General features: G+C 40.7%; 1 protein-coding gene across 25 annotated transcripts in view; it reads left to right on the top strand.

Annotated features, from left to right (window-relative positions):
* The window catches only part of ATXN1 (ataxin 1), a 195,751-nt gene that overhangs the window by 28,436 nt on the left and 140,912 nt on the right, over positions 1 to 26,403 (top strand). For 15 of the 25 annotated variants that reach the window (XM_028737660.2, XM_028737664.2, XM_028737662.2 and 12 more), the window contains one exon: positions 4,060 to 4,146. The exons of 5 other annotated variants lie outside the window; for them this stretch is intronic. The gene's annotated coding sequence lies outside the window, so the exon portion shown is untranslated. The remainder of the gene's footprint in view (positions 1 to 4,059; positions 4,147 to 26,403) is intronic. 5 more of the 25 variants (XM_077933254.1, XM_077933257.1, XM_077933255.1 and 2 more) reach the window with 1 other exon arrangement.

Genomic DNA, 26,403 nt, shown 5'->3' with positions numbered 1-26,403 from the left:
TGTTCTAACATACAGTGGTACCTTGGGTTACAGACGCTTCAGGTTACAGACGCTTCAGGTTACAGACTCCGCTAACCCTGAAATAGTACCTCGGGTTAAGAACTTTACTTCAGGATGAGAACAGAAATTGTGCGGCGGTGGCACAGCAGCAGCGGGAGGCCCCATTAGCTAAAGTGGTGTCTCAAGTTAAGAACAGTTTCAGGTTAAGAACGGACCTCCGGAACGAATTGAGTTCTTAACCCGAGGTACCACTGTATAGCCAGATCATAATCTGCCATATTGTGACTTTAGTGACTGAGAGAATGAATACACCTTAGGCCGCAATAAATCAAACAGTGCATTGTTGCTGGATCTCATGGGCTGAAACTGAGTGTCATACATCACAAAAATCAGCAAGGATGTTAGGGATTCCTAGGGCTTGTATTATATAAAATCGATGATTATAAGGTGTCAGAACAGATGCATCAGTAAACAAATGACATCCAGCTCACTCTTTTTTACATATGATCCAGGTTCTGCAGACTCAGTGCTTACTCCCTTTCTGGTCATGGTGAGGGGTTTAATGTAGGTGACTCACTTTCATATGCTGCTTAAGTGATGAGTTGGAACAATGGCTTGCAGAGAAGTCTGGCCTGCTGAGAGGTCACCAGAGATTTTTCTGTAGCTCTGGAACTCCTCTTCCACTTAAGGCTTAAAGGTAAAGGGACCCCTGACCACTAGGTCCAGTCGTGGCCGACTCTGGGGTTGCGGCGCTCATCTCGCTTTATTGGCTGAGGGAGCCGGTGTACAGCTTCCGGGTCATGTGGCCAGCATGACTAAGCCGCTTCTGGCGAACCAGAGCAGCACACGGAAACACCGTTTACCTTCCTGCCAGAGCGGTACCTATTTATCTAATTGCACTTTGAGGTGCTTTTGAACTGCTAGGTTGGCAGGAGCAGGGACCGAGCAACGGGAGCTCACCCCGTCATGGGGATTCGAACTGCCGACCTTCTGGCAAGTCCTAGGCTCTGTGGTTTAACCCACAGCACCACCCACGTCTCTCCACATAAGGCTTGCCACAGACCAAGTCTGAGGGTCTTCTGGAAATGCTGCAAGACCTTCTGTTCTTTAGCAAAGATGTTGATGGCTGGTAATAAGTGAACGATTTCAACAGTGGGTGGGATCCAACTCATGAGTCCCTCCAGTGGAAGCGCACACACTTATGCAGGTGCAACAGGGCTTTCCTCTATCTTCCGCCCCACACACAAGAAATGGGTTCTTGGGAGGTTGGGAGAACCCCAGGGTCAGCATGTGGGGGAAGGAGAGAGAAAGAGCATTGAATTCCTCCCAGTATATTTAAAATATGCTTACCAGCTTAGGCTGGTGAGCTAGCCACCACCCTATATAGAAGCAGTTGGCCTTGCCTCTGCTATTCATGCCCTGGCTACACCCAGACAAGATTAGTGTAACACACTTTTTGTGGGGACTGCCCCTAAAGATGTTCAGAAGCATCAGTTGGTACAAGATATGGCAGCCAAGATGCTTATGGTGGTCAAGTGTTGGAAATGCATTACATTGATTTTACATTGCTGCATTGGTTATCTATTTGCTTCTGGCCTCAATTTAAAACCATTCAGAAGCAGGTTACTTTAAGAGCCGCCTATACCTGTAAGGACCTGCCCAGGCCTTAAGATCAGCCACAGAGGCCCTTCTTGCAGTCCTCACAATTAAGATTGGTCTTGGTTGAAACAAAAGAAATGGGCTTTTCAGTGCTGATCCTATATCTATATCCTATATCTATGGAACTCCCTCTCAAGGAACTCCCTCTGTTTGCTTTTGCTTTTCATTTTAGTCTGGTGTGAAATAGGAATTATTTTATGCTGCTGTTTTTGATTTAAATAATTATTAAATGCAGGTGTTAAAATGTTTTTATGACACTGCTTGTAAGCTGCCATGGGGTAACTTTTGTTTTGAAAGGTAGCATATAAATCCTTAAAATAAATACTATATAGATTTATAAAGACAGCCAATTTTTAAGTATGTTTACTGTTTCTTGGTGTCTGTTTTTATGATTCCATATATGATTGGTTGCATATAAATAATGCATATGAATAAATGAAATATGTATCATTGTAGCTAAATATGCTAAAATGAGTTCTGAATGCATGTGACACAGCTTTATGCAGGCAAAATGAATGAAATAGCTGGGTGAGTTCCTTGCTCCCGCCTCTCTCTGTGGAACAAAAAAAATTCCACATTTTGTAGAGATGCAAATTGAAACACATGACAGTACCTATACAGTATATAAATATAGTGCTTGAAAAGAGCTACAAAGCTGTTCTTTCGTAATAGAATCCAACGTGTTTACTAGTTTTTGAAAATGTGTGCACATCAAATAAATCTCCAGTATTTGGGCCAGAGTGTACCAGCATTATGCAAAGGGAAGATTAACAGCACTCAGTATAAAGCTATGATCCACTTTCCTCTTGATTCCCAGACACTATCAACCAAATCAACAAAGAACTAAACTAGTGAAGAGGTCATGTTCTTTGCTTCATTTGCATCATTATAAGGGGAAAGTCTGTCATAATAGAAAATCTCACAGAATCTAGCGAATTACCTCTCAATCATGATAGCACATGTAGGAAGATTATAGTGGGAATAAAAACAGCCAGGATAGCAAGTGTGCCTCAATACAATGAAAGAAAACACCAGACATTCCACAGCTGCTGATACAGTAGTTCTCTTCTAGGTCTGCTTCTGGTCATTTCAGTCTGTGCGCTCAAGTCTCTGACAACCCTCTGCTCTAATGGGCCCAATTATCCTTAAGGACAAGGGACATGGGTGGCGCTGTGGGTTAAACCACAGAGCCTAGGACTTGCCGATCAGAAGGTCGGCAGTTCGAATCCCCGCAACGGGATGAGCTCCTGTTGCTCAGTCCCTGCTCCTGCCAACCTAGCAGTTTGAAAGCACGTCAAAGTGCAAGTAGATAAATAGGTAGGAAGGTAAACAGCGTTTTCGTGTGCTGCTCTGGTTCGCTAGAAGCAGCTTCGTCATGCTGGCCACATGACCTGGAAACTGTACGTCGGCTCCCTCGGCCAATAAAGCGAGATGAGCGCCGCAACCCCAGAGTCAGTTATGACTGGACCTAATGGTCAGGGGTCCCTTTACCTTTACCTATCCTTAAGGACAGTCCCGTGTGCATGGCCTCAAATGATGTTAATCAGGACATCGTCACTATTTCTCCTGTATCCAAGGAGAGAGGTTATTGGTATTTGTCATTCTGCTCATCCTTCCATTGGATGGGAATAAGATCAGTTGCCCTCGGTACTTAATATGAATTCCTGGGTTCAAGAAAGAAATTCAGCACAACAGTTGCCTCTCTCTATCTTCTGGCCTGAAGGCCGGAAGGCAAGGAGGGAAGTGTGGCAGGAGAGGCAACAGGAAGGAGTGCCAGGGGCGGGGCATGTCTCAGGTGTGGGAGACTTGAACACAAGCAGAGACTGCCTTGTGTTTTGTATTGTTTATTTTTAAATGTTTCTGGTTCTACATTGTCTTTATGGTGGTGTATTTTATTTTCTCAAAGTTGCTTTGAAACATTTTATTTATTATAAAGCGACAGTTAAATGTTATAAATTATAAACATTATTTTTTATTATTAATAGAAGAAGTGAACAGGTAGGGAGCCTCAAAAGAAAAAGGACAAGGAGCTTAAAAAAGGAACCTAAAATTAATGTGGAAATAATTTATGTAATAATATAATGTGCTCAATGTATTTTGGTATATTGCTGCCTTCATCACTGAGAGTGAACAAGAACTATATTAGGAGTGCTCAATAGTAAAATAATACCATTACATAAAAATAAACACATTACATCAAATAGCTAAGCAAACTATGTACACCCCTTAATCTTAAACCAATGAAAACACTTGAAAACAAGAATTCTTATTAGAATTGGTGAGAGACCACTCCCTGATTTGATTTGATTTTAATGGCTTTTGTGTGTGCATCTGTTTGCCTGTCTACAATTTCTCTATTGCATCTTCTCTATTTCATAAAGATATCTCTTTATTTCTCAGCAGAAAATCATTGCACCCTGGTTGGATGTTTCAAGACTCAGTGGATTTTTACATCAAAGAAAAGTAGAAGATCTGTTCGTTTATTAAGTAAGACTTTTTATGTTTAACTTTTTCTGCTTAAAATCCATGACATGGAAATAAAAAGAGCAACATGCTTGCATCTGATGTGTGCATTATAGCTTTCAGGCCCAAATGTTGCCATGAACTGTAAACCATGGTTTTTCATGCAGGGACAAATTGCATCCACTGTGCTCCTCCCTGCAACAGCTGGGAGGAAACAAACCATGTTCCTTGGTTTAGCGTTATGTCTGAATTTGCAACTGTGGTTTGTTTCACTTCAGGCAAACCATTGTGATAAAACAAAGTTTATAGGTGCCATGTTAACCATGCAGTGGCGGAGCTTCATGCTCCAGCACTGGGGGGGGGGGCGGAGAGCAGGAGGGGGTGGGGCTGGCGCATGTCCTGGGGGGGCAGCTGCAATGGCACCCTGCCGGGATCGCTCTGCTGGGAACAGTGTGCTTCCCCCACACTCCTCTTCCTCCGCCAGTGTAACCATGGGGTCATTTTAAGAAGTAGTTGGGCAAATACCTCCATAGAATCACTTAATCAGGTGAGGTTGATGTTTATCTGGATGTGGGGAATTTCTGTTTCACTTTTTTATTGTGATCAGATAATTTTCTGATGATATTTAGGCTTGCTGCAAAGGTGAGGTACCAGTTGGAATGGTCTGCCCTTGGAGGCAGATAGATCTGGATGAATTTCTGAGAGTCCTTCAAGGAGTTTCCACATGGCATGGCTGGTGTCCCTATTAATGCCTTGGTCACTTTGTGGACTGTGGAGGTGGTTTTACCTAAAATGTGAAGGCTTGAAGCCTTTTTTCCCTGAAAAATTGCAAAAACTGGGGGAATGTTGGACTACGATGTGTGAAAGGATACAGAAGCTTGTTTCAATCCACACAAACCTTCAGCTATTAGAAGTCCATGGTAGATAAGATGGCAAATATGAAGAAGTAGAAACAGAAAGCAATAGCTCAGAAAATGAGACTGATAAAATTTTATGTAGCAGTCATTGAGACCTCCTTTTTCTCAGTTCTTTTTTATGTCTGCTTGACAGTGTGGAGAACTGAAGGAGACATAGGATTATATTAAGCGATAATCCTACTCAGAGTAAGACCCATTGAAGTGAATAGACATAAGGAACTCACGGTTACTAATTTCAGTGGGTCTAGTTTGAGTAGGACTTAGTTGATTACAGCCCATCATAATTTTCTGCTCCTTATAAAATGGCAAAATGAAAGAGATGCTAGGTTTCTTGCTGTCTAGCAGCTTGTAGTTTCATTTGTAAATATTGTAAATATTGACTGAAGAGATTGTATAAACATGATAATTTAATGGCAAACCAATTTATATATAATACATTTTATGTTCCTAAAGTAACAAAGTGACTTTTGCTCTGTAAAAGAGGCTAACAAGCAATTAAGTATTGCTTCTGTATCTGTATTTTTAAAAAACAAAATAAAACGAAAAACAATATTTTCCTGCCTGTGTCTTCGAAATTTCCAGAAATTTCATCTCTAAGCTTAGGTGATTGACATGATCACTTCCAACTGCCTGTTTCCTTAAATAGAGCTTATTCAGCTCCTTTTGTTCATGAGAGAACTAGGGGTAAGAATCTGAAGGATAACGGGTGGAATGCAAGTGTAAAACTGTGGTTCATCAAATGCTGAATTTTGAGTGCCTATGCCAAAATCTCAGCAATATACAATAACATAATTAAAAACATGAAATACAAAGAAATGCAGCATATAAAGTAACAAACCAACAAAGTAATGAAAGAACCCTCTCCTCAAACACAATCCCCATTGGATTGAGCAAATCCCATAGTAGCTAATCAAAGACATTAAAAGGGGGGGGGGGTCTTTGCCTAGCATTGAAAGTATTGTCAAATGAGTACCATACAGCACTCTTTGCAGAAAGCATCCTTTTCTTGCTAACCAGAGCAACTTGTTAAACTAATTTCAAAAATGGCCTGCTGCAAAAAGTGACTGCTGCTACAGCAGGCATAGGCAAACTTGGCCCTCCAGATGTTTTGGGACTACAACTCCCATCATCCCTAGCTAACAGGACCAGTGGTCAGGGATGATGGGAGTTGTAGTCCCAAAACATCTGGAGGGCTGAGTTTGCCTATGCCTGTGCTACAGGAACGGCAAATTGGAGGGCAATTTTTTAGGGGTAGGATTTGCAAATGTTTTAGAGGGGAGACTTACTTTGGCAGCACACTGCTTTTTAGGCATTTTTGTCCTCTCAGACTTCATATATTTTCCCTGCACAACGACCATTGGAATAATGCTGCACTGCGATATAATATTATTCTGATGGGGATTCTGGGGAGGTGGGAAGGATGACAGCCAACAATTTTCTCCCAGAATCCCTCATTAAAACTATTAATGACGCAGCAGCTTTCCAAGGGGCATCAAAATGGGGAGCAACGGCAGCAACTGAGAAGCAGCTTCTGATAATATCCTTTGCAGCAGCAGCAAAATGAAATTTCAGAGGATGTTAATGATTAAAATAAACCAAGTGTTGATGTGTTCAAAACAAGTTCTCCCTTAAAATTATTGCAAGTTTTTACCCTTCTTTCCCCCCGCCATTCAGATTTTGTGTGGAACATGAATTAAGCCAAATAATCTGTTTAGCCTTACTTTATATATGACCCAGACTGGATTAGTGCGAAGTGTTTCACATTGGGTACCTTGGAAGGCAGCTTAGTAACTTCTCTTGTGCAAAATGAAGCCCTTTTATGTAAAGGGCTGTCTGCACCCATATATATGACCCTTCTCACAATCGCCCACTAGTGAAATTGGCTGTATTGATCAGCAATGAGATAGGGCCTTTTGTCGTGGTGAACTCTGCAGTTGGGCAACTCTTCCTGTTAATGTTTGCCTGGATCCTTCAGTTCTGGAATGCGAAAAAACCTAGACGATCTGATTCCATTTTTTTCATGCAACTATTTGTCTGTATCCACTCAATGCTTCATGTTCTACATGATTATATTTTGTTTTTATTTCTCTGTGTTGCTTTGTGAGGGCTTGGCCCTGAAAAGCAGCTGATAAGAGGAATAAAATAATACAGTGGTACATTGGGTTACAGACGCTTCAGGCTACAGACTCCGCTAACCCAGAAATAGTACCTCGGGTTAAGAACTTTACCTCAGGATGAGAACAGAAATTACGCTCTGGTGGCGTGGCGGCAGCGGGAAGCCCCATTAGCTTAAGTGGTGCTTCAGGTTAAGAACAGTTTCAGGTTAAGAACGGATCTCCGGAACGAATTAAGTTCTTAACCCGAGGTACCACTGTAAACTAATAAATAATCCCTGAGTGCCAAGAGGAGCTATCATTTTTAAAAAAATCTTGTCTTTGGAGCATTGCTAGAGAAAAGTCACAATGTAGTTGCCTTTTTGTGCCAAAAACGTTTCTGTAAACTTGCCCCAAGTTCAAATATGAGGACTGTTTGGATTGCTTTATGTACTTCATGTTGTTGCTTTGTTGTGATAAAAGAGAACTGTTTATTCAGAGATGAACCCTAATGTTTCACTGTTCTGAAATATGAAGGGATGCAGTTGTCAGATTGTCAAGGGCTGGCTAGGATACTTGCTCTCTGGACCAAAAAAACATGACTGCTTGTGAGATATAAAGGCAAAATGAAACCTTAGGGAGGGAGGAGCAGGGAGGAGCCAAGATGGCAGCTTACTGTTTGAATTATTTATTTATTTTTGCAAGCTGTTGACCCACTGACTTCCAGGCGGAGCCGAACCTAAACCCAATCTGGCTGCAGCTTTTATGGGGTCTCCAGAAACAAGTGTCATTGTGTATACCATTTCTAATGAGGTCTGTCCATACGTGATATGTTGCTGCTCAGGAGATAAAACTCCATACAGGAAAGGCTATGTATACTGTCACGTAGAGAATACTATGTAGTCTGAGTTTTGCTGCAGGTAAATAGACTGAGAACTTGGAAACTGAAACTTTTATGTTTGTGAGATTGGTTGTGGAGGAGAACAAATTCTTCCGTTGCTTCAAATGTAGTTAGGTCGTGCTCTTTTGTGGTTAATTATGAACCTATGCTTGCTGTGCATATGAAGCAGATGCAGCAGATTGCTGATATTGTACTAGATATATTCATTTTCAACGTAAAATGAATTATTTATATTACTTAACCAGGGTATTGGTGACATAGTTGCTGTTTTCTGAGCTTATGGAGAGTTTGAATTTCTTCTTCAAAACTCACTAAATTATTTTATTAGTCCCTATTTTAATTCAATTTTAATGCACCAATCAATAGTAGCTTCACATTTATTGACAGGAATTTCTTGCCTATTGTTTATCATGGATAAAGAATATGAGATTTTATTGATCCAGTAAAAATTAGGACATAAATCACTATCTCTTTACTTTTCTGCTATATGCAGATGCACTGCCCCTGTGGGGTTTTTCCATTATGGAAACACTGATGAGGCAAAATGTATAGCAGAAATGTGCTCAATCCTGTGGAGGCCTGGTACAGCAATGCTCAATATTTTTGAGAACATGCAAACTGAAGGTGGGTTTTGGAGGGTTTGGGGGTTTTTTGCACTTGTTATGCAGATTGAGAAGTGGGTTTTGGACCAACATTAATAGGGAAGCCTGCTATTATTTCTTTATTCCTGGGTCTTCCTGCCACTTTTGCCTCTGCCTCCTTACTATATTGAACATTTAGATGTTAGCAATTGTGAATGTGTTACACAGGGCTGGCCCATCCATGAGGCAAGGTTGGCTGCCTCAGGCGGCAGAATCCACAGGGGCGGCATATCCATCCTCCCAGTGAATGCAGCACCTGCTGATTTGGTGGCAGCAACAGTTGTAGCGTGCTTCTTGGAGACCAGATCTGCTCCCTCGCAATGTACAGCAGCCTCTTGGCCAATAGGAGGTGCTGCTGATCTCCTTCCTGGTGTTATATGGTTGAGGAAGAGAGCAAATGGTGGCCACATTTTTATTTTATTTCTCTGTAGTGGTGCAGCATAAAAATGCTAGTGTATTTGCAAAGCTAAGCAGGATCTGGTATGGTTTGAAATTGGATGGGGGACCCTGTGTTGAGATTTCTGCATTGCAGGGGGTTGGACTAGGTGGCCCTTGGGGTCCCTTCCATCCCTGCAATTCTATGACTCTATGATGTGAGGGGTTAATGGCTTCTTAGATAATCTAAACTGTGATGTACCTAAAAGTGGAGAGTGATTTGTGTCAATGGCAAACAAGGTAAGCCAACACAAAACGAACTTTCCAGGGTTTGAAATTATATCCTACTTCTGTATTTCTCACATTTTTTCAGCATAAGCCACTTTGCAAAACTCACTCTACCTGTTGCCTAACACGTTCCCCTCCAATCTGGCAACAGTCGTTTCTTTTGTAGGTGAGTTTGCTGAAATGCTCACATGCAGAGTGACAAGACAAGGGACTCTGACCCTTCCTAAAACTACACACAGGTAAACATAGGAACAAAGCATAAGCTCTTCACAATTTCTCTTCTAACCAAATCTGTTTGAGAGTATGGCTAAATGGAAATTATGTCCTCCTCATAAATCACTGTACATCAATAAAGGTTTCCTAATGTTCAACCCACCCAGTTCTCAAAAAGGAGGCTCCACAATTCCCTTCTTGCCTAGAACTTTATCCCATGGCTCCCCTGCAGTTTTAGAATCACAGACATATGGGTTCATTTCTTTGTAGTCAATGAGCATCTCTGTTGCCATTTGAGGCTGTCTGGCCAGAATAGTGCTTGCTGGCAGTTTTGAGTCATTGTCATGTGCTAGTTTCAGAAGTAAATGGCAGGTCAAAATGAAAGTACCAAAAGGCAATATTTTAAAATCTACATTTGTCTGTTGACTGGAAAAATATCTAACCAAGTGCACAAACCAGAGAGTAATATGAGAAGGGGAAGACAACAGAGAAAAAAGTGGGAAGAAGCAAGTGTTCTGATTCTGTAATATCTGTACTAGTAGTTTGTGTTACTTTAGTTAGGCTGCTTCTGTTTTGCACTTTGAGAATGTAAGACATTACACAGAGCAACACAGCCACTCAAACAGAGCAAATCCTGTGGTGAAAGGCCGAGCAGCTGATTTTTCCAAAAGGGAGTTAAAACATCCCCATCGTGTAGACTAAAAGCCTGTGTACCTAGCCTTCTTTTCCCACAACTCACTCTCTCCTCATACAAACTCTGTCTACAACAATGTGTGGCTCTTCCTTCCATCTAGCTTCAACTTGCTCATCTGAAAAACAACAACACAGGGGCGGTCTCCTGGATTTATTCTAGAAAAGTTCAGAGAGGTGAAGTTTCAGCTTGTTCACTGACTCTGTTTGGGCTAAGATACTTTTAAGACCACCTGCTGCTGATTCCTCTATGATGCCTCTGATGGCAGAAAACTGGCACACAGATCACTGGGCAGCAAGAAGGAGCAGAGGAAGAACCAGTGCTGTTAGGCTGGAGGATTGTGTTCCTCTGTGTTATGGGTAGAATCCAAATGGTGCTCCTTGCTTTGGTTGCTCCAACAGGGGCTCTGCTAGTGGAAGAGAAGGAAAAGCAATTTATCTGATTCCCTCCCACCTCCTCTATCCCCTAGCATCCCCAGAAGAGTCTAGTCTAGCTCCATTTCTGCTAAATTGTACCTGAGGTTGCTTAAGAAACCTATACCATATCCAAAATAGCAGTGGACTCCACAGTATAACAATAAATGTGAGTGATACTGACACCCAGAGTAGCTGAACAGTGTGTCAGTAGCAATATAAATAGCTGACATGCACAAAATATATTCTTCCCTTTGTTCTGCCTGCCCCCCCCCCCTTTTTTTTTGCTGATATATATCAAATCTTACTGGAATGCTTCAGATGACTATTGCTATAAATAGATTTTTCAAAATAAATTGATCATATGTGTTTGAAATTATGTACTAATTGATTTCCAGAGAAGCCGAGGCAATTTAAATTAATTGGTTTTACAGAATACTATACTATCTGTATGCTTCTCATGCATTTCAGCTTTCTAATAAACTCTTGAGAATTTGTGAAGTATTGATTTTGTTTCTGCCCGACTTCTGTTGGGCAATCACTTATATTAAATAGCCAGTTGTTAATCTGCTGTGTGGCTGCCTGATATTTAATGATTTTCTCTTAGATGGCTAGCACTCCGTGATCGTTGAACTTTTTTTGTGGGTCCCCTCCTTAGGATTTTTATATAATTTCTTTTCCTAATATAAATCTCAGGGTTACCTCAGGTTGTCTAATACCTTCCTATCGCATGTGTGTATTGCTTGCTTTAGCCTCATTTGTGCACACAAATATTAGAATCTGAAATAGAGAGAATGATAAAGTATACTTAAAAGAGCAGCAGAGATGACAGTAGAATCAGATCACTTGGGTAAACAATGGTCACTGTTAAAAGCTCAGGCAAATAGGATAGACTTTGTGTGCCATCTTAGAAGGTGTGCATATGCTAGATTCAATATTCTGGGAACAGAGTTCTGCAGGGTATGTGCCACCACTGAAAAGGCCTCTTCCTGGTGACTGTCCACCTAATTTCTCAAGGTAGGGGCACCATTAGAAGGGTCTCTGCAGAATATCTGAATTAATAGGCAGGTTCATATGGGAGAAGAAAGTCCTTTCAGATTCCATGAACCCAAATCGTTGAAGGCTTTATGGATTGAAAGCTAGTACTTTGAATTGTGCTGAGAAACAAACTGGAAGCCACTGAAGTTCTTTAAAATTCAGGAAATGTGGCAGTTTTTGCTGACTACCTGACTATGGTATTTTGGTTCACTTGAAGTTTCCAGACACTTCTTAAATTAACATATTAGAGAAATCACATTTTCCAAAGCATGGATAGCTGTGGCAAGATCATCTAATACAGATTTTATTTAGTGATGTCAGTTGAATAGTTGTTTGCCTTTTAGAATTACATAGAGTTTTGTCTACAGGCATAATGGTTTTTTGTTTCGTTTTTTGTAGTTGTGAAACTTTTCTTTCCTTATAAACCTACCTGCAGAGAATCTTCCCTGAGCTAGTAAACTATATTCCAGTTCATCTTTTGCAGAAAAGGGACACTTTACACATTGCAGAAAAAGACGGGTTACTGCTAGGAGACCACATCTTTTTTCTGTTAAGGCTTGAAAGTCATTCATGTGTGCTTCAAAACACATACTCTTCAAAGTGTGAAAAGAAGCTAGCCAGAGCTGAGATGCAGTAATCGTTCAGCAAGAATATCAACTTCATCACCACTCTCTCAGATTGCAAATTTAATGTTCCCTTTCCTGCTCACAAAAATGGAAGGAGATATATAGATATACTCAAGGGAACCTTGAGAAATACAGACATTCAGAGCATCAAAAAGCTATACAGGAGTAACCCAATGAGGACAACATACTTAGAAGTTTCCAGAAGTCGCAGAACAGGAACAGGAAACTGGGATATGGACTGTGGAGAAAGAATGAATTGGTTCTAACTGACTCCTTTTAAAGTTTTATCATATTCTGGAGGAGGGTATGTATGTCTGTGCTCAGTGGCGTAGTGAGAGTTGCCAGCACCCAGGGCCACGCGGGGTGTGTGTCTGTAGGTATGCAGATTCAACTGCCCAAAGGTATCCGCGTCACTCGGGAGATTGCAGCCATAGAGATAAGGAGCTATTTCATTGTGTGGAGATGTCATTTCCTGGTTTGCATAGAAGCTGTTTTCCACAAAGCCCAGCAACAGAAGTGCACAGCTGTATTGAGACAGCACTGGGTGTTGAAATTTTGTTCCCCTAACAATGTTGTGCCTGGGGCAACTGCCCCTGTGCCTCCTACGCTACACCACTTGTCCGGCTGGCTAGACCGTAAACAGGAGCACCAATAAAGGGATGAGGATACAATGCTATTTGTTGTTGCACACACCCCTAGTTGCTATTCACTTTGCAGTAGTGAACTAGATATTGGAAACAAGTTCTGTGGATCACTTGTAGTTGGAACATGGGAACAGCTCAGATCATTGGCCTATCTACTTCAGTATTGTTTACACTGACAGTTCTCCAGGGTTCAAGCAGGACTCTTTCTCAGCTGTACCTGAAGATGTCAGGGATTGAACCCCAGAGCTTCTGCGTGCAAGGCAGATTCTCTACCACTGACCTACAACACTTCTCCAGTTCTTGGTTTAAGTTAATTCTTGAGCTCTGGTATTTATCTCTTTCAAGAAATATAAAATAAATGTTATGACATAGGCATACTTCTTGATTTCATGCCATATTTCCCATCCATTGTTGAGGAACTGGAGAAAACAAAGCAAAAATATTAAGCACTTTTGTACTACTAGTCTTCACATGCTTATGTTGAGAGCATATCTTAAGAAATCCCATGTTCCCCATTCCACCCAGAGGGGTGGCCTGATGTAATGCATATGGCCAACAAGTTACAAGGTTTGCATAGTAATTTGTTGGTGCCCTTGATTCTGTTAAAAGTCATTTCCCCCCTGTAGGGCAGGGCGAGGTGCAGCAGTAGTTTTAGCCCATTAAATTTGCTAAAGAAGCCACAATGTGAATTGGTGAAGTAGAAGTTTCCCCAGAACCAAGACATAAAAAGGAAGTTACCAGCCTGCAGTCAAGATTCAAAAAGATAGGCAGTGACAAATATTATATTTGTTTTCATGAAAATTAGCACCTTCCTGTCCTAATGTGTGCAATGTCCTTAGAAATGCACACTCCCTTTCTAGAGACTTGATTTGGGGCATTTGTTGTGTTCAGTATAAGCTCCTAGGCATATCCCCACTGTTCTAGTGGATTTGGCTGTGATGCTTCATTTTGCTTTGTGCACTCCCTTGTTGTCACTGTTTCCATAAAACTGCATTTTGACAAACAAGAACCATATGTAAGGAAGCGAAAGTACAACTTTTCTCAGCCTTTCAGTTTGTTAATCTGTTAGAACAAATCTGTTGCTTTTTCACAGCGTGTTAAGCCCTGCAGCTCCTTTTCCTGAGCACACCTGCCAACATTTTAATCTATAAATAAGGAGGCTTGTGGAAGAAAAATAAGACACGCCTTCTAACTCCATTGAAATCTTTTTGGAAGAGAGAGCTTATTTTGGCAAAGATGATGAAGAATTATTATTATTATTAAAGTTTCAAAGCAGCTGAAGTCTAGAGGTTGCCCCTCCTAAAAAGGAAAGGTTGACATGAGCACAGGCCAAAAACTGTTTCACTTTCTCTAACAAACTGATGTTGCTGCACCTGTTTGAAAAGCTAACCTGGAGGAAAATTACGCAAATCAACCTTATTCCCCCCAAATTAACTTTTTGCTGCTGCCCTTCTTGAGATCTTGAACTGAAGTAGATCCAGTAGCCTCACAGTATTAATATACCTGCGTGTTTTAAAAATTATTTCATCTCCAGTTGGTCTTCAGGCCTAGTTAATGGCATGATGCTTCCAATCTTTCAACCATGGCTTTGAGATTGGGAGTGGAATGTGGGATTATGGGCTCCCTTACCGTTCTTTCATCTTCTTCCCATGTGAATTTCCTCCTTTCTTTCATTGTCAGCATTAACCAGGTTGTAACTTTATGGGGCAAAGTCAGAGTGAAGAGAAGATGCTTATCTTCCCATGCTTAGTACACAGAGGCTTATCAGAGGACACAGGTGGCGCTGTGGTCTAAACCACTGAGCCTCTTAGGCTTGCTGATCAGAAGGTTGGTGGTTTGAATCCCTGCAACGGGGTGAACTCCCGTTGCTCTGTCCCAGCTCCTGCCAACCTAGCAGTTCGAAAGCACGCCAGTGCAAGTAGATAAATAGGTATTGCTGTGGCAGGAAGGTAAACGGCGTTTCTGTGTGCTCTGGCACTTGTCATGGTCCTCCGTGCACCAGTAGTGGTTTAGTCATGCTGGCCACATGACCCGGAAAGCGAGATGAGTGCCGCAACCCCATAGTTCCCTTTGACTGGACTTAACCGTCCAGGGGTCCTTTACCTTTACTTTTACCTTAATCAGAGGTTGGTAGACAGGCTGCTATAGAGGGCTCCTGCCCTAGCTGAACAATAAAAAACTATTCTGCCTTTAGAAGACATCTGAAAGCAGCCCTGTATGGGAAAGTTTTTAATGTTTGATGTATTATTGTGTTTTAATTTGTTGGAAGCTGTCCAGAGTGGCTGGAGTTACCCCATCAGATGGGTGGCATATAAATAACAACAACAACAACAACAAACAGAAAGAACAACAGGTTCAAATTGTATGCTCTTTTTGCAAGCAATATTGATGGTTAAGGTGTTTCTGTTCCAGCAGCAAAAGTTGGAGTAAAGTAGGCAGGGGAGGAGGAAGGCATGATTTGAAGAGTAATAAAACATCTAGATGTTTGTGATAAATACAGATTTTTATTATAAGAACTGGGAGTTTTGAGTCTCATAGAGCCAGATAATCAGCACAATATCCTTGTAGATTAGAACTCGTTTCTCTGAATTTTCCTGGTACTGTGGACCATTCATGAAAAACGCTAGCTCTTATCTATCAGCCTTTATTGAATATAGTTTCTCTAAACAGAGGAAATAGGAGCTGCCTTTTGTCATGAACGTCATTCTGGCTGTTAGTTGAGGACGGTTAATGTATTTTAAGTATTTTTCTGCAAGAGGATTTACCCACTCCCACTGGTGAATTTGTTTGCTTGGAGTTATTTTTCTCCAGACTGTACTAGGAAGTACAGTCTTAGACTTATCAGTTCAGTATAAAGACGTGAAAGTAAATTGAGAAGACTTCTGCTGACAATGTAACTTATTCTCAATAAAGTTCTCTTATTCTCAACAAAAATGGAAGCAAGTGTTCCAGAAATTGAGGTTCTGAGAAACTACACATCTCATTTTATGTTGAATTGTGAAGAGGTGTTCACAGACAATGATTTGTTTTAAAAAAAATTGGCCACAATGACGACAGTGTTTGTGTGTTGTTCCAACAATATAAGCAACACATTCTCAGCAGGGCTTCCTTGCTTACCAGCTTCTCAAGACTTAAGGATATGCTGCTGTCCATATCTTCCACTCCTCTCCCCCTGCCCCAGTCCCACTTGCTTCAGATTTTAACAATATCTGTATACATCAAATAACTAGCCATTTGAGTAAATTTAGTCTTCGTCATTGGAACTAACATACGCATTAGGGTTACAATATTTTGATGTTCTGATTAGGGAAACAAGGGCAGAGTGTGGTTATTTCCTGTGTAAATGGAAAAGAGACGAGCCAAACTAGCCCTTAACTTGTCTTAGGGACTTTGGCTTTCTGGAGTTGGTCAGAGGCCTTCGTAAGGTCAGATGCATGAGCCCAAGGTATCCGTTTCTAGTATGTAGTGTGACCTTCATGTCTATTCCCTTTATCCAGAATCAGGACAATCATCAGTCCATTTTGCTGCTCCCATCATCTCTTGCTTGTGGTGTGGAAACCCAGCGTCAATTCATTTGTTGTCTGTAGGAAGTATTTTCGTTAAAATTATATTTAATTGTGCTGCTTCCTCAAAGAAGTCTTGAAGAGGTTCTATACTAGTGCAGCACGATGCATTCCTCTGAGAAGATAATCTTGCTTTTGTCTTTTGATGCCTGTAAATAAGATGGATGGATTGGACAGAGTAGCTAACGCAGTCAGTGCTTAAGGTTCTTGCCAGACATTTTTCACAAAGCAGTGCCGTTTCCTTTACTAAATGTCATGTGTCTTATGTAAGCATTCTTCAGGAAGCAACATTAGCACAGGGGGTAAAAGTAAAAAATGTTCAGGGCTGTAAAAGTGGTTGTTGTTTTTTTAAAAAATTGTTTTGTCACACAGTGAAAATGTTTGAGCCCAAGCTGTGGTAGATGAGAAGAGTATCCATCCAGCTTTCCTTTCCTTAGATCTTCTGCCACCTTCTAAGGTAATGATTTTCATTCAGAGCCAACTGTTCTGTTGACATCCAAACCCGGGGAAGTGGGGCATAGGTTGTCTATGTTAAAGGCATTGCCAGTGGGTTTGGAAGGAGAGGCCGCCATGTAAAGAGAACATGTCCAAGAATGTTGTTCTAATGTGATTAATGAAAGAGGACAGCAGTGAACAGTGATTGTTTTTCATATGATGAAAGTCCAGATGAATTCAACTTAAAAATAAATCACCATCCCTCCATCCTTCTTTATGCAAGCCTAAAAAAAGCTGTAGCTTGATCTCTTGTAGGAAAACATATGTTTCCAAGCCTCTTTTATGCTTCTTAGGTTTGTCCCTGGGAGTTAACGGTGATACCACCCATAGAATAAGACCTGAATGAAATGTACCCTAATCATCACCATCTATTTTGCAATGGTAGCACTGTTCCTAAACATCGTTTCTTCTTTTTTTACCCAAAAGTCCCCTTGCTACAATGCTACATGATAATTCAGTATCAAGGTAAGGGGGCTTTTGGGTAAGAGAAATGGCTGCCACAGTAGCCACCTGCCCATTTTATTAGGGAAGAGATACTAGCTCCTAACATGGGGAGATTGTTGTGACTAAACGTTATGAAATGCTTGTTTCACCATATACCATAAGCCATTACCCATACTTCAACTAACCAGAAATCAAGAGATGGTGGGATGGATTTTTTTTTTTCATTTCTGACAGATCAACATGTCAACTGCCACCAATAGCTTTGTGTTAATTTTTATACTAGGTGAATTGACTTTTTTTGGTACCAGGAGTAAGACGGGGTATATCCCCAGAAGTGGTTTAGCAGATAATATCGCAGCAACTCATCTATGTGAGTTGGTTGACATTATAAATGACATTTACTGCAACATTGGTTTCTCTGGATCAGGAACTGCTGTTTTTAGAGAAGCCATCAAGAAAAATGTACAATTCAGGCCATTATATTTTATAAACATAAATTGTCAATCTAAGACAAAAATGCAAAGTGTGTAACTATTTGAAAATGAAAACCAGGTTCTCCTGTGACAGGTCAGCTTTTTCTCCACTATTCTTGAGAAGTTTAAATCTGTCTCAATCATATTCTATTTCCTACAATTGTCCTTGACCAATGCAAGTTTTGTTTTACTGTATTGATACAAAAAGCGTCAATAATGCTGCTTATACAGTATCATGGCTTGCTGTTGTTTTCAGAATTAGATTGGTTCATTCCTGAATTGTTTGTCAAGTAGTGAGAACAATTGAAGCACACTATATAAATTCTCCTTCTCCTCCCTTTCCTCTAGAGACCAACTTGTAGTGTTTCAGCTATGTGGCATGAAAACGCTGTAATTAACTCTTGAAACGGCAACCCAGACATTTTTTTAAAAAAACCCATAAATGTATGAACAAGCCCGAACCTTTGGTAGGTAGCACAGAGGACCTTGCCACCATAGTCTGTAATATGTAAATACTCTAATGAAGCTAATACATTGATCTGTTCATGTGTATGTGCACACATGACTTTAACATTCTGCAGACAGATCCGTCCTGTGCAAAAGCAGATCTATGATAGACATTTGTACAGAAGTAGTGAGATGTTGGAGATTTGCATAGATAGAGTGAAAAGGGTTATACTGGATGTGTACACACACACACACACACACACACACACACACACACACTGTATTTACTCAGATCTAAGGCTCACCTTTTTTCGGCCAAATTACATTGCAAAAATTAAGGTGCTCATTAGATTCAATGGCACATTTACATTCGCCAGCAAATACTTCTTTGGTTTCAAGGTTCTGAAAATTGAGGTGCGCATTAGATTTGATGGTGCATTGGACTCGAGTAAATATGGTATGTATGTGTATATGTATTGAGTTGTCCTTGTTTTTATTTTGATTATATATTTTGTGTTTTTATATTATGATTTTATCCTGCAGGCATAGGGCAGTATACAAATTTAATAAATAACACTTCAAAAAGCTGTTCTTATATTTGATTGTCCTGTTTCTGGCAACTAGAAATAACTTTCTTCCTCTTAATCCCCATCCAGAGCTTCTAGGTTACTCTTGAATTTCCTTCAGAATATTGTGTGTGCTTGTGTATGTATACTAGTTTCTTGCAGCTCTTCTATACCACCAGTGTCTGTTTTCTTCTTCTTCTGTGTACTTTACTCTTGGGAATAAGTCCAGTATCTGACTTTATTGTTGCTAGTAAGTTTCCCTAGCAGCAGCCCTGTGAAGTATGCACCTCTCTTCAGTTAAAGAGCTGTCTTCATTGCTACTGAAACAGACTCCTCTTATACATTTTCTCTCTGTTGTGGTTTGACAACTAAAAGCATTGCTGTAGAACCTGGTTTGCATACTTACTCATCTTCTCTTAGTCCTTTGAAATTGGTATGCTTGATGCTCACAGCTTCGCCCAAGACGGTGTTATGTGTCTTGTTTTAACTAGTTATAATTTACCTTCTGATTTTTCAGTATCCAGGGTGATTATGTGCGCGCTCTCTCTCTCTCTCTGACACACACACACTCACTTTATTTGCTTTGTAGATCTTTATTTTGCTACAGTTCATGGCTTCCATGCACTGTGTAAAAGTTCCTAAGTTAGCTAGCTTTTTAAAATCTTAAAACATTTTTCTTAATAGTCGAAGCATTAATTACTAAACTGTGAGTAGTATGCTGCACATGATGCTTCCTGATGTCAGATAAATGAAAGGATTCATCTCGTTAAATTGTAAAGCTTTAATGGAGAAATGAGGCAAAAAGCAACGATGCCCCCCACCCTTAGCTAGCCATATTCTCTATTACAGACAGGGTGCCAGTCAGTTGTGTGTGTACACACAGTTCCAAACGCCCTAGCAGTAATGTGGGGAGGACAGGTTATGTTACATCTCTCACAGGAAACTCAATGCATCACTTTACTGGTTTCTTTTAGCTGTTAAGTGCCATGTTTGTAACCCATATTTTGAACCTGCTGGTAGGTTGCCCAATGTAGATTCAGGCTGATGATCAGCTGTTAAATCCCTGATCATGTGGCCATTTTGGGAGTTCTTGCCCCAGCATTCCTGCCCATGCTCTGTATCCCCCATGACAGATATCTGAAACAATTCTTTATCTTCTTCTCTTCTATAATGGAGCAGCTGGCTCCTAACTTGGTTCGGTGCTGTAGAGTAGGGGTAGCCAACATGGTGCATTCCACATGTTGTTGGACTACAACTCCCATCAGCCCCAGCAAGCAGAGTCAGTAGTCAGGGGTGATGGTGCTTGTAGTACAGTAATGCTGGGCTTCAGTTGTGTGGACTGGTCCTTGAATTTCGTTTCATTTTTCAAGTAAGGAAACCTGTTCCTGTGCCTTTTATGTAATGACTGTGTCCTTACATAGATACATATACTTGGAATTAAGTTCCTCTAGGATAGCGGACCTTATTCCCTAGTATGCTTTGTGTGAATTCAACATGAACATATGCTTAATATATGTATATTGGCACTTGGTTTATAGGAACTACTTTCTAGTAGTCTTCAAAGCCTTGTTGGGCAAAGTGCTTACTCCACACAAGTTACACAAGTCAGAAACTTTGAGAAACTGAGACTGTATACCCTGTGTGCATCTTGATTTGCATCCACTTCTGAAACTTCGCGTAGAGTACATCATTGTCTTGCTTATAAAGTGAACTCTGTGCATGAGCTGTACTAATAAGCAATAATGTTTGATTTTTCTTTCTTGGAACACATGTGTGTTGATCTGATTTATGTGTATAAATGCTAGCTTACTTGAGTACTGTACCTTTCTGTTATGTAGCTATTAGTTTATCACAAATTATATGTTAGTCATAAATGTAAGTATTGCATATGCATTCAAAGTGCTTCCTCAGAAGTAAATCCTATTGAGTAGTTCCTAGAATGTATGCTAAGAATTGCAGTTGTAGTTTTTTATTATTGATTTTTGGTCCGTGGGGTTGGCCTACAGTTATCTTGCAGACTTCTGTCATCCTTGATTAAGTGTCTCCGGGTCTTTTATATTTAGCATAGCAGTTGGGTTCCACCAAGTGTTGCATAGTTTTCTATCAGGTGCTGATTGTATAATTTTTTAAAACAGCAACAGATGCAGTATCACACATTGGGTATGGAAATGCATGATTTGTGTTTTTGAAGCGGCAGTTCTCTCTTAGGTTATTATTAACATACTTTAAGCATGGGTATAGCAGAAACCGTACTTTTAATTATATGCAATAATTCAGCAATGAACTTTACTGTTCATTACTGTCTCTCTGTAGTGTATTCCACTTCATAATAAGTCTGAAATTTCAACCAGGGTGTTTGGTATCATCACAGACTGAAGATGGAATTACAACTTTAATTTAGGTAATTTAATTCAAGTGCCTTCTTGCTGCTCGAAATCCTGGAAGTGATGATGACAATTGTGGGTATGTTGCAATGCTTTTATGTTGGAACCCTTCATCTTCCCATTCTTTGAAGCTGAGCTGTTCAATTAAATATCTAGGTAAAAATGCCTTTTGTTGCGGCCTTGTATACATCTCTTTCACACGATCAAATTTTGGTTTATTAAGCCAGGCTATGCAAGGGTTTTATGTACCCACAAACAGCCACCTCTTACTTGTGTGAGTGGGCTAACAGACTGGGAAGCCACAGTTAACCATAGTCTCATGTTACAAACTGGGAATTATGGTTCACAGCTTCCAAACAAAGCAGGAGTCATAAGCCAACTTTAAACCATGGCTTCATGTCCTGGCTTGTTTGGAAGCCATTGCCCATAGTTTTCTGGTTACATCCAATGAGAAGTAATGGTGACTCTATGACTTGGTTCATCACTTGCATGAAGAGGAGGCTGATTGTGTTTCCAGCAGTTAATGCACCATAAATAATAATTTTGTATTGGTATATCTGTCACTGCTATTCTAAAAGACGTTAGTGTTTTTGGTTGCTATTATTGTTTCAGAAACCTTGTCTATATGTAGTCACATACCCTGAGAAGATTGTGGGATTTCCCCCACCTCCCCGAGTTTCTGATAGTCATCTAGCCTTGTGCTCATTTGATTAAGAGAACCTTGGCCACATGAACTCTGGCATCTCTGGAGGTGGGGGAAAACCCTGTATTCCAATTTCAGTGTTGGTGGTCACGCAAAAGGTGCTGGTTGCTATAGTTTGAAAAACAGTCCTGAAGTAGCTTGGAGCATTCTGCTAACTTTAGAGTAAACACACCATTGCAGAAGCGGTTGTCACAATACATATCTTAAAATTGGGATTTGAGTAATGTAAATAAGATTTTTGCTGCTTTTCTTCTGGTGGACAAATTGAAGACTTAAGTGTGTCTAATATTTTTGCTACTTTTTTAAAAAAGAAAATGAATGGTGGTGTCATATTAGCAAGATGAGATTGGGAACACCTTTAGAAAATTATTTTACAGGTTGTAGCATTGCAACATGAAAATCTGTAAACTTTGCAGAAGGGGGAGTAGCTTCAGGAATGGTTCGCCTTTATATATTTGATTGTGCTAACCTGGTATTGCTAGCAGATTTCCAAAGGATTTTACAGAAAAAACCCCTAAATAGAAATATACAGGGGTCCACTCATTGTGTCGCCAAAGTTCAAGAAGAATTGCAGAGGTAAACTTCCACCCTACTTCCCCAATTCCAAGATGAAGGTGGTAGAGTTTAATGCTGTAAGCACTGAACTATGGCAAGGTTTGCAATTCATCTTGTCTTATTACTTTCCAGACCTCTACATAATTCAGTAGAAGTTTAGCGATGAAACAGCTTCATAAACCACCTTTCGGGGCCATGCCCTCACAAAGCAGCGTACACTGATACGGAGATGATTTATACCATCTGATGGGCACACTTTATCATGAAACAGCATCTAGACTTTGTAGGCCTGATAAAGCCTTATGATTTCCAAATTAAGGAGCAGCTCAGAATTTCGTAGCTGAAAACATATTAAGGAAAGGCAACCTGGAAGAGAGGTGGTTTTAAGAGCCACTTGAAAGCCTGAACTGAAGTGGCCAAGTGTAATTCATTCAGGAGGGAGTTCTGTAAGTGTGAAGGCCCCATTGCTTGTGCCCAGCAATCTTGATGGTGAGCACATGAGCTGGACCTCTGCAGCTGTTCTGATGAGTGGGCAGGGTCATGTGAGTGAATCTGATCCTGCCCATCTCGGGATCTTGGAGAATGATATGAGGAATCTCTCTTACTACTGCTGAGGTTTAACATCCCACGGCTTTCCAAGCTTCTCTGAGGCCTTGTAGAAGGTCTAGGAGATCCTGAGAGACCTCGCACTTGTGAACTCCTGAAATTATTTGTATGCAAAATATGGATAATGCACATTGGTATATAAATAAAACTCTATTTTAGTCTTCCTCTTCATTGAAAGTGATCATATCTCTTGTATGTCAGCTGTGGATGTCAGACTGATGGATTCCCTTTCCCTCTAACACAAAGGGTGTGGTGTGCCACACTGATGTGGCAGGAGAGGGCAATCCTAGTTGTGATACAGAATCACCATTTGAACTGTGTGCTGGAGAAGACTCCTTTATAATAAAGATTTTTAAAAATGGTGTGGCACGAGCAAAAAGTTTGAGAACCACTGCCCTATCCCAACCTGGAAGATATTCTCCTTAATATCAGTTCTATGAAGACTGGCTGAGATTACTTAGTGGTGCAAGGTACTCTACCTATTGTTATAAAATCACTTTCATTCCATGCAAACCGTTCCTTATGTTAATAAAGTACATTTCATTCCTTTTTAAAGACAGGCCACTTACAATTTAAGATATTCCAGGGGAAGGTGGAATCGGAGGTGCATACCACGTGGTTAGTGTCTCTCAATACCAATTTTCATAAGCATGTTCCTTTTACTCTGCACAGCTTAAAGGGTAGAAGAGCAGATTGTGTTCCCAAAATTCTCCTTCAGTCCCAAAGCCATTACTAGGCAGCTAAGTTCAAGGCTGTGGTTAGAGGTTGAAGAGGGAGTGAAAAATGTGTTTTGCTTTCCTTTACCTTTCTATGTCATGAGTTTACATAATGCCTCACACTGACCTTTGGGGCATCTGGCTCAAATTAAACCCATATTATTATCAATGTGGTCTAAAGCTTCTGCCTAATATGACTAACATATGAAAATCTGCCCAATATTTTAAAAGTTTTGATGTACTTGTTTTGACTTTTAGCAACTGGAATGCATATCTTCCTTTTTTAAAAAAAACGAACGTACAAATTCAATATGTCCTGTGACACAACTCAACTTTGGAAGTCATGTTCTTCCCCTCTCACAAGGAAGTCTCAACATCTGTCTGTGGCCACATACATAATAATGTATGTTTCTCAGTAATAAAACTATGGTGTTCTGCCTATGTTTAAAGGCATCCTTTCCCTTAAATTGCTTATGAGATCTGGTATGGGAAATGGGACCAGTGTTAAAAACCATGAACTAAAAGTCAACAGCTGCCGCTGAAGAAAAGGAGCAGTTGGTGCGTAAGAAATCCACTGATCTCCTTTTCTTTCTTTTTAAATAATTACTTATGGGTAAGCCCCTTCCTGCTACTTGGCTGTGTTTGCCGCAGGTATATTCTGTGAACATTTGAAGTTATGTAATTGCAGTTTACCGTCACATTAAAAAATGACTAATGACATAATTTGTGTTTTCAAAATACATAAACAGCTCAGCATGAGAGGGTGATATTTTCAGGAGACAAGGGTGAAGTGCTAGGGTAGAAGGTGGAGATGGCTGATATTTCTCTTTAATGAGCTGTGGCTTACATATCCCTTTGAATAATGTATATTGTTTGCTTATGTTCTTCCATATACATGAGCTGTTTCACACCAAGATCTAGCCATAATTGGGAGCTACGGTAGTCTTGTATAACAAGATGTTTCATGTATTTTAAATAGCTGTCGTCGTTGAAAGAAATGACTGTTGGACCTTAAGCTAGCCTTGGGGATATATAGCCAATTCTGTCAGAACAGCTTCCTCTTCAGGACTGCTGTCAAACTTACTACTGTCTTCCCAGGGCAGTAACCCAGGAAGCAGTTCTGGAACTTCCCTCTCCTCTCGTACCCCTCTCCAAATCCATAGTGGGTGGGGAAATCTGAGGCACAAACAAAAACCATTCTGTTAACAGAACTACCACGTTGGATACCGCCCATGGGAACTAGATATCCATGTTGATTTCAAGTCTGGTATACTTCCCAGGTGTGTTTCAGTGGGTTGACTGAGTTCACTTTGTCATTTCTTCTTCCTTAAAGATGGAATTCTTCCTCCCATGAATTTATGTTTCCTGTTGTTCGATGGAGAGCATTCCTATATCATAGGAGGGCAATACTCCTAGCCATACAAACTGGTGTTTGTCAATTGTACTGGAAAAGGAAGAGATGAACCTCCCCTCCCCGTAGACTGCTTTACCAAAGAGAGTTCCTCAGGGAAAAACTGATGGATAGCAGCATGCTCTGTATCTAGTGAATGTGTAGTTTGACCCCTTTTGGACATTGAATCCCAGTCCTGATGGTGGTTTTCTTGTGTGCTTTTGTATGTTTTTCTTTAAATTGTGAACTGTGCCCAACTTTGCCTCCTTGATACATCATGTAGTATTACTTAGAATGTGAAAACAACAACAACAAAGTCTTGTAGCACCCCTTTAAGGTGCCACCCTTTGTTTGCTGCAACAGATTAACCCAGCTACCCATTTCCAGCTTGGCATGGTGGCAGGGGAGCAGCCAACATCTCAGACTCCAGCGTGGCTGGGAAACACTTTGCAGAGGAAGACACAAACAGGGCAAGACTTCAGAGAGCCAATCAGCATCATTCTAGTCTCCCTGGGGTGTGTGGCCTGGAAGTGGACCAGACCAAAGTCTGTGCTGTCTCTAGTCTGCTCCAGGGACATAAAAGTTGCCCCTTTCCTGCTTGCTCCACTTCTGCTTCAATTGACTTTTCAAACTACCTACCCTTTGTTGTTTACTTTACCTCTTGCTTCCATCAGGGGAGGGTTTGTGATCTAATGGCATTGCTATGAATAACTGTTGGTCCCTGTTTTTAGGGTTGGGGAGGAATTTTGCCCACAGGCAGATTAACTTTGGTCCTGTGCATTCTTGCATACCTCATAGTAATTGTCATAACTTATGATGGTAGGAGAGGTATTGAGCCAGATCCTTAGGAGAAAGGGACAAGGAAGGGGCACCCTGCCCCATCTCATAGGGGGATCCCCTTCAGAGATTCTGGAGGGCAGCACTTTCCATCCAGAAGCCCAGCTCAGGAGTTGACAGGCCATGGTGCCCCTACCAGTGGCTGAACATGGTTCACCAGAAACAGTTCTAGACTGTCAGTATGATCTTTTGGGTTTTGTATATTGTAGGTTGTATATTGTAGATAGTAAGGTGCTTAACTTGAATTGTGTCTTGTTGTTGT

The sequence above is a fragment of the Podarcis muralis genome, chromosome 8, assembly GCF_964188315.1.
Source record: "Podarcis muralis chromosome 8, rPodMur119.hap1.1, whole genome shotgun sequence".
Lineage (NCBI taxonomy): Eukaryota > Metazoa > Chordata > Lepidosauria > Squamata > Lacertidae > Podarcis > Podarcis muralis.
Note: the sequence above shows the minus strand (reverse complement) of the source record. Positions and strands in the feature narration are given on the sequence as shown.